This window comes from Lynx rufus, unplaced genomic scaffold (assembly GCF_022079265.1).
Source record: "Lynx rufus isolate CCGP_SWC_20201006 ecotype Redwood Valley unplaced genomic scaffold, mLynRuf1.p SCAF_8, whole genome shotgun sequence".
Lineage (NCBI taxonomy): Eukaryota > Metazoa > Chordata > Mammalia > Carnivora > Felidae > Lynx > Lynx rufus.
Genome location: NW_025814896.1, coordinates 110,433,057 through 110,442,531, shown reverse-complemented (window position 1 = coordinate 110,442,531; position 9,475 = coordinate 110,433,057).

Genomic DNA, 9,475 nt, shown 5'->3' with positions numbered 1-9,475 from the left:
TCTTGCTCATGTGGTGTTTTTCTGAGCAGATATTTACTAAATACTCACTGAGTTAATGTGTTGGGGCTGGGTAGGATGTGAGACAGGCAAACTGAATAAGGAAGCAATGACAGCTTTAGTTCTGTGACAAAAGAAGTCATAGGGAAAGGGATTTACTTATGAAAACATTTTTTCCAGGTTAAAAAAAAAGGATGAATATATTTTATCTATTGACTCTATGCAATTATATAAAAGAATAGCCTGAGTTTTATTAAATCATGTATATAACATTTTCTGTCTGTAATTTCATGTTGGTAAGTTATACGGAATTAGATTTTTCTAGGATTTCTTTTTATTTTACAAGTCTGTTTCTAAAGTTATATAAAAGAATGTCATGCCTTGTGAAGTGGATGATATTACGAGCTAGCACTCACTGGGTACCAACTCTGTGTTGGACAGCGTCCCAATTGCTGTATGTGTTTTTTACCAACGTAACCCTCACAACAGTCCTGAGCGGCGGGTGGTATAATTAACCCTATTTTGTGATGCGGGTGGCTAAGTGTCTTCTTCAAGATCACACAGCTAGTAAGTGGCAACAATGGGATTTGAACATGTTCTGAACCACTGTAGAGTACTGCCTCTCCACATGAAAGGAGCTTTGTAGAATATTCTTAATGCCAAATGCCAAACAAAATTGTATCTTGGAATTTTTACAGGTCATTCACTCAGTCTGGAGAAGTTTTTTTTTTTTTTATATTATTTATTTATTTATTTATTTTTATATATATGAGTTTTTGTTTTTTTTTTAAGTTTATTTATTTATTTTGAGAGAGAGAGAGCAGAGGAAGGGGAGGGGGGAGAGAGAGAGAGAGAGAGAGAGAGAGAGAGAGAGAGAGGGAGGAGAGACAGAATCCCAGGCAAGTTCCATGCTGTCATCGTAGAGCCCGACACAGGGCTTGAACCCATGAACTGGGGGATCATGAGCTGAGCTGAGATCAAGAGTTGGACCCTTAACGGACTGAGCCACCCAAGCGCCCCTGGAGAAGTATTCTTAAATCACCCTGGCCGTAGTTCACCTGACAATGTTAGTCTTAAGAGGCACATCATCTGCACGCAGAATTATTTTTCTGCCATAGCAAAGGTTTTTACACCAGCATGGATATAACAGAAATCAACACGAATGCTTCCAGGGTGAAAGAATCTAAGCCCCAAAGCAGGATTAAGGGAGGCTGTTTTCTGGATTCACTTTTGGATGAGATAAGACTTTTGAAAGGGGCTCAGGGAAAGCACATATATTTTTAACACCAGAAAAGAAATTATTTCACTGATGATACTAACACAGAATGAAAAGAAGGTTTAATAAGGAACGTAAACATTAGTTGACAGGACTACACATGTAATTTTGAGCCTCAATAATCACTTCCTTTTGAGGCAGAATGAAATTAATAAACCTGGTATAATCTGTTAGGTTGGCGTTAGTTGAATTATTTTTAGAGGAGGAAGTTGGAGGATATGTTGAAATGAGATAAAAGGAAAAATAAAACAGAAGCAGCTTAATCCAATGAAGGTTTCCTTCCTTCCAAATGGCACATCCTAAAATGCTATTCACTAGGAGTTTGCAGTGATTTGGGAAAAGCAATCACGATGCCGTAAAGGGAGACATTTTAAGCTATTAATCTTGGTATTAATCTCTGAAATATGTTCTATGGAATATATGCCAGTCAGAAATATTACTTTTTAAAAATTATAGCTGCAAAGGCAGTGCTCCATAAACAGTATGTTGTATTTGGAATTTTTCTATGTGCATTTCGGAGCATTTTACTGCCCCTGAGAGAACAATTTGTATGTTTCCTGTATTACTGTCAGCCCTGCAATACATGAGGCTATTTTTCGTCTGCAAGAAAAATGAGTTCAAAGGAGAATATTCATGAAAGAGTATTCATAACCTTGGCATCAAAAAAAAAAATCATGAGTCTGTTGTTGTAGCTTGAGGGTTGCGGCTGGAAGAGAAGAGACAGATCCTTCAAAACGGGAGAATGTTTTAGATGGGGAAGCCGTTGCCGTAAGAACAAAGCAGCCCATGTTTCCAGCTCCTGCTCCAAATCCTTTAACTGTTTCTTTCACGGACCTTCTTTCTTTCATGAAAGAGGTACATTCATTATGGTGCTGCAGCAAAATCATGTGAAAATGGAATATTTGCCGAATCAATTTGGCCCAGCTGGAGGTAATTCCTTCGTATGAAGGAGCGATGGACAGGACCCAAGACTCTTCCATTTCTCTAACGGACAGAGGGCCCCACGTGGTGCTTGGTCGCGGCATCTTCTGTTGAAAACGAAATCTCCGTTTCTTCGCGAACCCTCAATGTGGGAACGAAGGACATAAAGCAAAGAGGAGTATTTACAGCACCCGTAGCAATTTCAAGCAATCCTTATATAGGAAACTTGGGGAACTTGCTTAAACTGGCTGCTCATGAAAGTGTGGGGCTGTGCATTCACTGCCAGCCTCCCCACCAACTTTTGGCTTCAAAGATGAATGTGCGAAAGGTTGAGGTTACTTTTCTGAGTTTCAGGGCTGCTTTCTACGCAGCCTGAGAGTCAAAAAGTGGTTTTGAAGTGGTTTAACTGCCTCCCCTTACTTCGCCTTCTGTCTCACTTTTCTGGCTTCTATGGTGCATCTCTCAGCCTTCAAATAGCTGCCCTCCTGCTTTGTCTCAAGGGGCAGGTACCATCCTGAGAAGTCGCCGCCATGTTTTGTGCAAGGGCCAAGGTGGCGAGGAGAGCTCGTTAGCTAGTCGAGCCAGCAGAGTGGGATAGGGTACCCCTCAAGTCCTCCTAAACTTGAAAATTGGCCCCAGGATCCCAGCACTATTTTCAGCAGCAATAATTTATGGCCGTTTTGAAGAGCGTGGAGATGAAAGCAGGGTCTGTCGTGGCTGTAACCCTCAGCCTGGATTTGGCTGGCTGTGCTCACGCAATGTGAAGTCATCTCATTGTGCTCAGATTTCAAAGGCAGCACATGGAACCGAGCCCACTCTCCCGACATCTCCGAATTGGCCAGTGGAGAGTTGAGGCCATTTGTTTGAGAATTAATCTTCAGAGCGCAAACTTGCCAAGAAGAGACCAAAAAAAGAGAAAAGATTAGAAAGGTACCATAAAAAAATCGATTTACAAACCGATGACTTCTAAAAGGCACTGAAAACTTTATCCTCTTACATTTACAGAGCACTATGGGCTACAAGAGGACCTTGGCATTCAAGGATTTAACGTTTGTGGGGTTGACTAACAAAGAATGACAGGTAGTAAACTATGGGAACTAAGAGATGGGTGTGGAGAAGTGCATGAGTTTAGCTGACTGCCAGCCATCAACCTCACTGTTTGTTCTACAGCGATCCTTGCAGTAACACTTGGGAAGTAATGAAACCCATTTGTTGATTAAAATAACCCCTCCCCACTTCCTAAGCCAATCTCTCCCACTGGAGATACAATTAAAGAGGTCTAGAAAAATGATGGTTAACACAGGATAGCTTTAGAAGTGACTTTAACTCTTTATTGGTAGGTGAATTAAGAGTGTGAAAATATAACCATGAACTTTCAGGGTTTAGAAATTTTTTTTTTTTTTTTGTGGGGGGGATGGAGAGAGCTAGAGCAAAAACGAGTGAGCAGGGGAGGGGCAGAGGGAGAGAGACAGAGAGAATCTTCAGTAAACTCCACACCTGGCGCAGGTGGGTGCTCCTAAAAAATTATCGTTTTATGGACCAATTATAAGTTACAATGGTGTTCAAAAGTCTCTAGACTCCTTGGTATTTACCCAAAGGAGCTAAATGCTTATGTCCACATGAAAACCTGCATACATGTGTTACAGCAGCTTTACTCATAATTGCCAGAACTTGGAAGCAATCAAAATGTCCTTCGGTAAGTGAATGGGTACATCAACTGTGGTCCATATAAATTTGGAAAAAGAATGTTTAAGATATTTCCCTTGGGAATGTTATGGATCTATTTTAGGTTATGCTAGATTTACTTCAAGTAATTTATCACAATGATCCCTTGATAAGTTTACCCTTATAGTTGTATATTAGTGTCCTCATTTTAAAAATAAGTGGATGCAAAAATTTTATTATTTGCAGTTGACGCTAAGACTAGACTCTAGTGAACTTGATTTCTGGTACATGACATGGCTAATTTCAGCTCGGTTGAGAGGGGCTTGGAGATTTTCTAGTTTATTTGTTCTCAACTTGGGAAATAACTTGTCCATAGGAGCCATTTGGAAATGTGCGTGTGTGTGTGTGTGTGTGTGTGTGTGTGTGTCTAGTGGGATAGGTGGTGGGTTTTTGGTTGCTATAATAACTGAAAGGTGCTTCTGGTATTTTGTGGGTGGGGGCAAAAATGAATGTTTGGAGCAGCGGCATCTGGGTGGGTCGGTCAGTTAAGCGTCTGACTCTTGATTTCAGCTCAGGTCATGATCTCACGTTCGTGAGTTTGAGCCACACATCAGGCTCTGTGTTGTGTGTGGAGCCTGCTTGGGATTCTCCCTCTCCCTCTTTCTATGCCCCTCCCCTGCTTGTGCTCAGCTCTCTCTCTCTCTCTCTCTCTCTCTCTCTTTCTCAAGATAAAGAAATAAACATTAAAAAAGATAAATGTTCAGAACAGTGTGCACAATAAAGAATTGTCCCACTAAATGCTATTAGTGTCCGCACTGAGAAACACTGACTAGTCTTAAATATCCTCATTCTAAAGGCTCAGATATCAAGATCTATGATTCTTTTTGTTACAAGTGACAGAAAACTCAATTCAAACTTACCTAAGCCAAAAGAAAATTTATTTCGTGCCTCTGGTTTCAGACACAGCTGAATCCAGAATCCTATATCTTCTTAACTCTCTTCTCTTCCCACCTCTGAATAGGCTCCAAACTTAAGACAGCTTTTTATCTAGGAGGCAAGATGAAGACTAGTAGCCCCAGTATCATATCCCCTTAACTTTACTTTTTATAGGTATTTCCATATGCTTTCTCATTTTTACTTTTTTTTTTAAAGGAGATATACTCATTTATTTAAAGATTAAAAACAAATTTTTTAAAGTAATCTCTACACCCAATGTAGGGCTTGAACTCACAACCCCAAGATCAAGAGTCACACGTTCCACCAATTGAGTCACCCAGGCACCCATCCCTTAACTTTAGTTTTTTTTTTTTTAATTTTTTTTCAACGTTTTTTATTTATTTTTGGGACAGAGAGAGACAGAGCATGAACGGGGGAGGGGCAGAGAGAGAGGGAGACACAGAATGGGAAACAGGCTCCAGGCTCTGAGCCATCAGCCCAGAGCCTGACGCGGGGCTCGAACTCACGGACCGCGAGATCGTGACCTGGCTGAAGTCGGACGCTTAACCGACTGCGCCACCCAGGCGCCCCCCCTTAACTTTAGTTTTAATGAAAGAAGAGTATCCATCTGCTGTCCAACACTAACACTAAGTGGTAGGCTTGATTGCCCAAGTTGGGTTCTAGGTCCATTCCTGACTTAGTCTCTGGGTCAGGGAATGGATTGCACTGAGTGAATCTGGCCTGTGGCTCATGCCCACCCTACAGATGGGAGCAGGGTTAGCCTCACCAAACCACAGGGATGAGTGTGAGGCAGGGGTGGTTCCCCAAAGGAAGGTCTAGAGAAAGGATGCTGTACAGTCAAGGGCAACAAATGGTCACCACATTAAGCAAGTGAGTTTGCTTATTGTGCTTATGCACAATCCTAAGCCTGGTACCACTCTGCCTTTATTCTTACCTTGCATAGGATGTGGCATTATATAATCTCTTAGGATAAAGACATACTTGATTCTCCATCAAAGTTCTTAAAATATAGGGTCAAAATCTTGGAAAAGGAACACAGGAGTTACAAGACTAAATTATGCCTCAGGCTTGAGTCTGGATTAGGAGATTCCTGAATCCCGCTGCTTATACTTCATTTCCTTGTAGTTGGATCCTGTGTTGGAAGTGAGAGTTTGTCCAAGGAAAGCCAAGCTGCTTTCCCTAACTTTGGATTTTCTTCAGCATTGTTGCATTTCTTCCCTAGACCTAGATTGCAAGTCGACAGAGCTTAGAAAATTACATTCAAGGGAAGGGCATCTTTGAATACCTGAACTTGTTAACATTTCATTTTGGCAGAAGACCAAGAGGATACGGTATCTGAGAAACCAAGAAAACTTCATAATCCTTAAAAATTGACCAGGAAAGTGAAACTGCTCTGCTCCAGGAGGCTGGCAGTCACAGATTAGACCTTGTCCAGACACTGCCTGATTCCAGACAGACTGTGAAGCTGATTAAGATCAGAGAGGTAGGAGGAGGCAGGGTTTGTTGGCTCAATGTGAAGTTTCAGTCCAGCAGTTCTCCTCAAAATCGGAGTTCAAGGCAGTCCTTGGATCAAATAAATATGTTTCTTTTTCTTTTTTTTCTTTTCTGTTTTTTAAAATGTTTATTTATTTATTTATTTATTCAGCACCAAATGAGTGAAGGGCAGAGAGAGGGGGAGAGAAAATCCCAAGAAGGCTCCATGCTGTCAACACAGAGCCTGAAGCAAGGCTCGATCTCATGAACAGTGAGATCGTGACCAGAGCTGAAATCGAGAGCTGGATGCTTGACCTACTGGGCCACCCAGGTGTCCCTCAAATAAATGTTTCTTACACCCCTCCTCAAAGGCCCCCAAATGTTATCAAGCCCATGTAGGAGGGCCAGCCAGGTCCCTCAAGGTTATTATCAGACCAGAGCATGGGTGGAGTCTTAAGTGATATTGTTGTCTGGGGACTGGAACCAAGAGAGTGAAACCCATGTGTTTTAGAACTGAAAAACGCCTTGGAAATCATCCACTCTATGGTTTTCCTTCTTTCCCTGGGGGCGACAGTGCAGAGACAGTCCCTCTCCATATTCCTGCCCCTTTCCCAATGGTAGCAGGTGTCCAACAGTTTCCAAAGCTTTGTGTTTTACGTGCTAGAACACTTCCTTCAGAGGAACTCTCACATGGAATCCCAGATCTAAAAGAGGAGCAGATATAACTGAAGCAGGGAGAAAGGCCTAGAACCTGTTTGGCTAAGCCCCCACGGGGCCTGCACGAAACCCAGGACTGCAGAGCATCCCTGGGGACTCTGATTTCATTCTCAGCCATTTTTTAAACTCAGTTCTCAGGGAAAATGACTTGGCTGATCATTCTCTCACTATTGGCTTCTGAGTTACCACTTTCTTTTGATCCTTCCACCTGATCAATCTCTTTTTTTCCATCTCCTTTGTTGGCTAGTCCTTGTTTTCCTGACTCTTAAAAATTGGAATATTCTGGAGCTTAGTTCTTGGAACTCGTCTCCAGCTATACCTATACTCACTCCCCCGGAGATCTCATTCAGCATCCCTCACCCCCCTCCCGCCAGCTCTGACATGTTCAGATGACTCTCAGATTTATATATCCAGTCCCAGTCTCTCCATGAACTCCACACATGTCCACTGGGATGGCCCAAGCTCACCTCAAATGAAGACATGTGAAACTGGACTCATGGTTCTAAATCTTTTCCTTCTGACTCAATTAATGGAAGCTTTTGACCCAGTTGCTAACTCCATTCTCTCTGTTCAGGACACTAGCAAATCCTATGTGTTTTGTACTATGTCCTGCATTTGTCCACTTTCGAGCACTGCTCCCATCACCTCTCACCCGGCCTCCATACTCCATCCTTGCTCCCTTGGTTTTCTCTCCACACAGGAGCCAGAACCATCCTTTTACATTACAATCACATCATATTACTGCTTGACTGAAATCCTCCAATGGCCCCTCACCTCACCTGAAATAGAATCATGTCTCCTCCATGGCTGGCCAGGCCCCATGTGATCCAGCCTCTGTACCTTTCTGATTTCACCTCCCATCACTTTTTTTCTCACTCGCTTCACCTTGGTCACGCTGACCTCCTGGCTTTTCCCAAACAAGCTGAGCATGTTCCTGAGTCACCCGGGAAGCAGACGTAGCAATAAATCATGGCGCAAGAGCTGAGAGCCTGATGCTGGCTTGTGAGCTGTCTGCGCCAGGCCTCCTTATCCAGGGGCAGCTAGAGGCAGGCTCTGGGCTCAAGGCTGGCAACTGGCCATCAGTTTCCAGCAGGTTCTGAGAGAGCTGCCTTCAGAGAAGCGGCTGATTTGGAACCAGCACAGCAACAAACTTCAATGGGTCTGGAGAGCTCTGTACCCTGCTTGCCTCCTCTTACGTTTGTCCTTCAAAAGAAAGGTGTTTTAGCAAAGCTCAGGGAAGGCAGCTGAGAAATATGGGATATGAAATGAAGTGGACTGAAGAATCACAGTATTGGGATTTTTCAGCATTGGGTGGAGTTTTGGAGTGAGATATAGACTTGGGTGGAGGGCAAAAATCCAGAAGAAGTTGACAGAGGAGGAAAGGCAGAGAGTTGAGGCTTTTTATGCTTTTTTTCTTTGTTTGTTTAAATGTTTATTAATTTTTGAGAGAGAGAGAGAGAGCGGGGGAGGGGCAGGAGAGAGGGAGACACAGAATCCAAAGCAGGCCCCAGGCTCCGAGCTGTCAGCACAGAGCCCAACACGGGGTTTGAACTCACGAACCGCGAGATCATGACCTGAGTGGAAGTCGGACACTTAACTGACTGAGTCACTCAGATGCCCCGAGGCTCCTTAGGCTTTGAGTGAGAAGCCTGCCCTCAGACCCTCAGAATAGCCACGCTCCGTCTCCCGTGGTCTCCTGTGTGCCAGCAGGGCCTATGAGTTTAGAGTGTTTCCTCTGTGGAAGTAAAGAAGGCCCGAGAAGATTTGCATAGGCAGCTCTGAGGCATCGACCAAAGAGTTTCTGACTCATCCCGGTGACTCCCTCCCACATCTGTCAGCAGGGGAAGTGCCAGATGGTGAGGTTCCATTTTTCTGCCTCCCTCTTCTGGACCATTTTCCACCCTGGGAGGTGGTGGTGTTGAGGGATTCTCCATGCCCCCACCCTCCTTCCTGTTCCTCTCTATTAAACTCTATGTTTCCATTTTGAGCTCAAAGTGATAGAGAGCAGGGTTTGTGAAAAACATTTTTTAATCGAGAGATTAAGCTCTGATAATGGTGGAATTTCAAACAAGGATCTGTTTAAATCAGATTGTAGACTTGAAACTTTGAAGATGTTTCTGTGCTCTCAGAAATGCGGAAATCAATTCCGAGCCACTTCAGCACGTTGCCGTCAAGGATTTAGAGCAAGACGCTTGCCGGGGCAACAAGCTATGAGCGTCAAGCTGTAGGATGCTCCAGGCCCCTGGGTCTATCTGTCTTCTTCCCCGGGTTCTGGGCATCATCTTCTACATGCTGCTGAGCCCCCACAAGCTGTGCGATACCTGGACGGTTTTCCCAGACAGCTGGCTTGAGCGTTCTCTCATTCTGTGTTTTGATAGCGTTGGGTAGGGCACAATCTGTGGGATCTGTTTAGATTGGCAGTTCTCCCTCTGGACACGGAGCATATCAAAGCAGCCGAAAGGCTGCCTG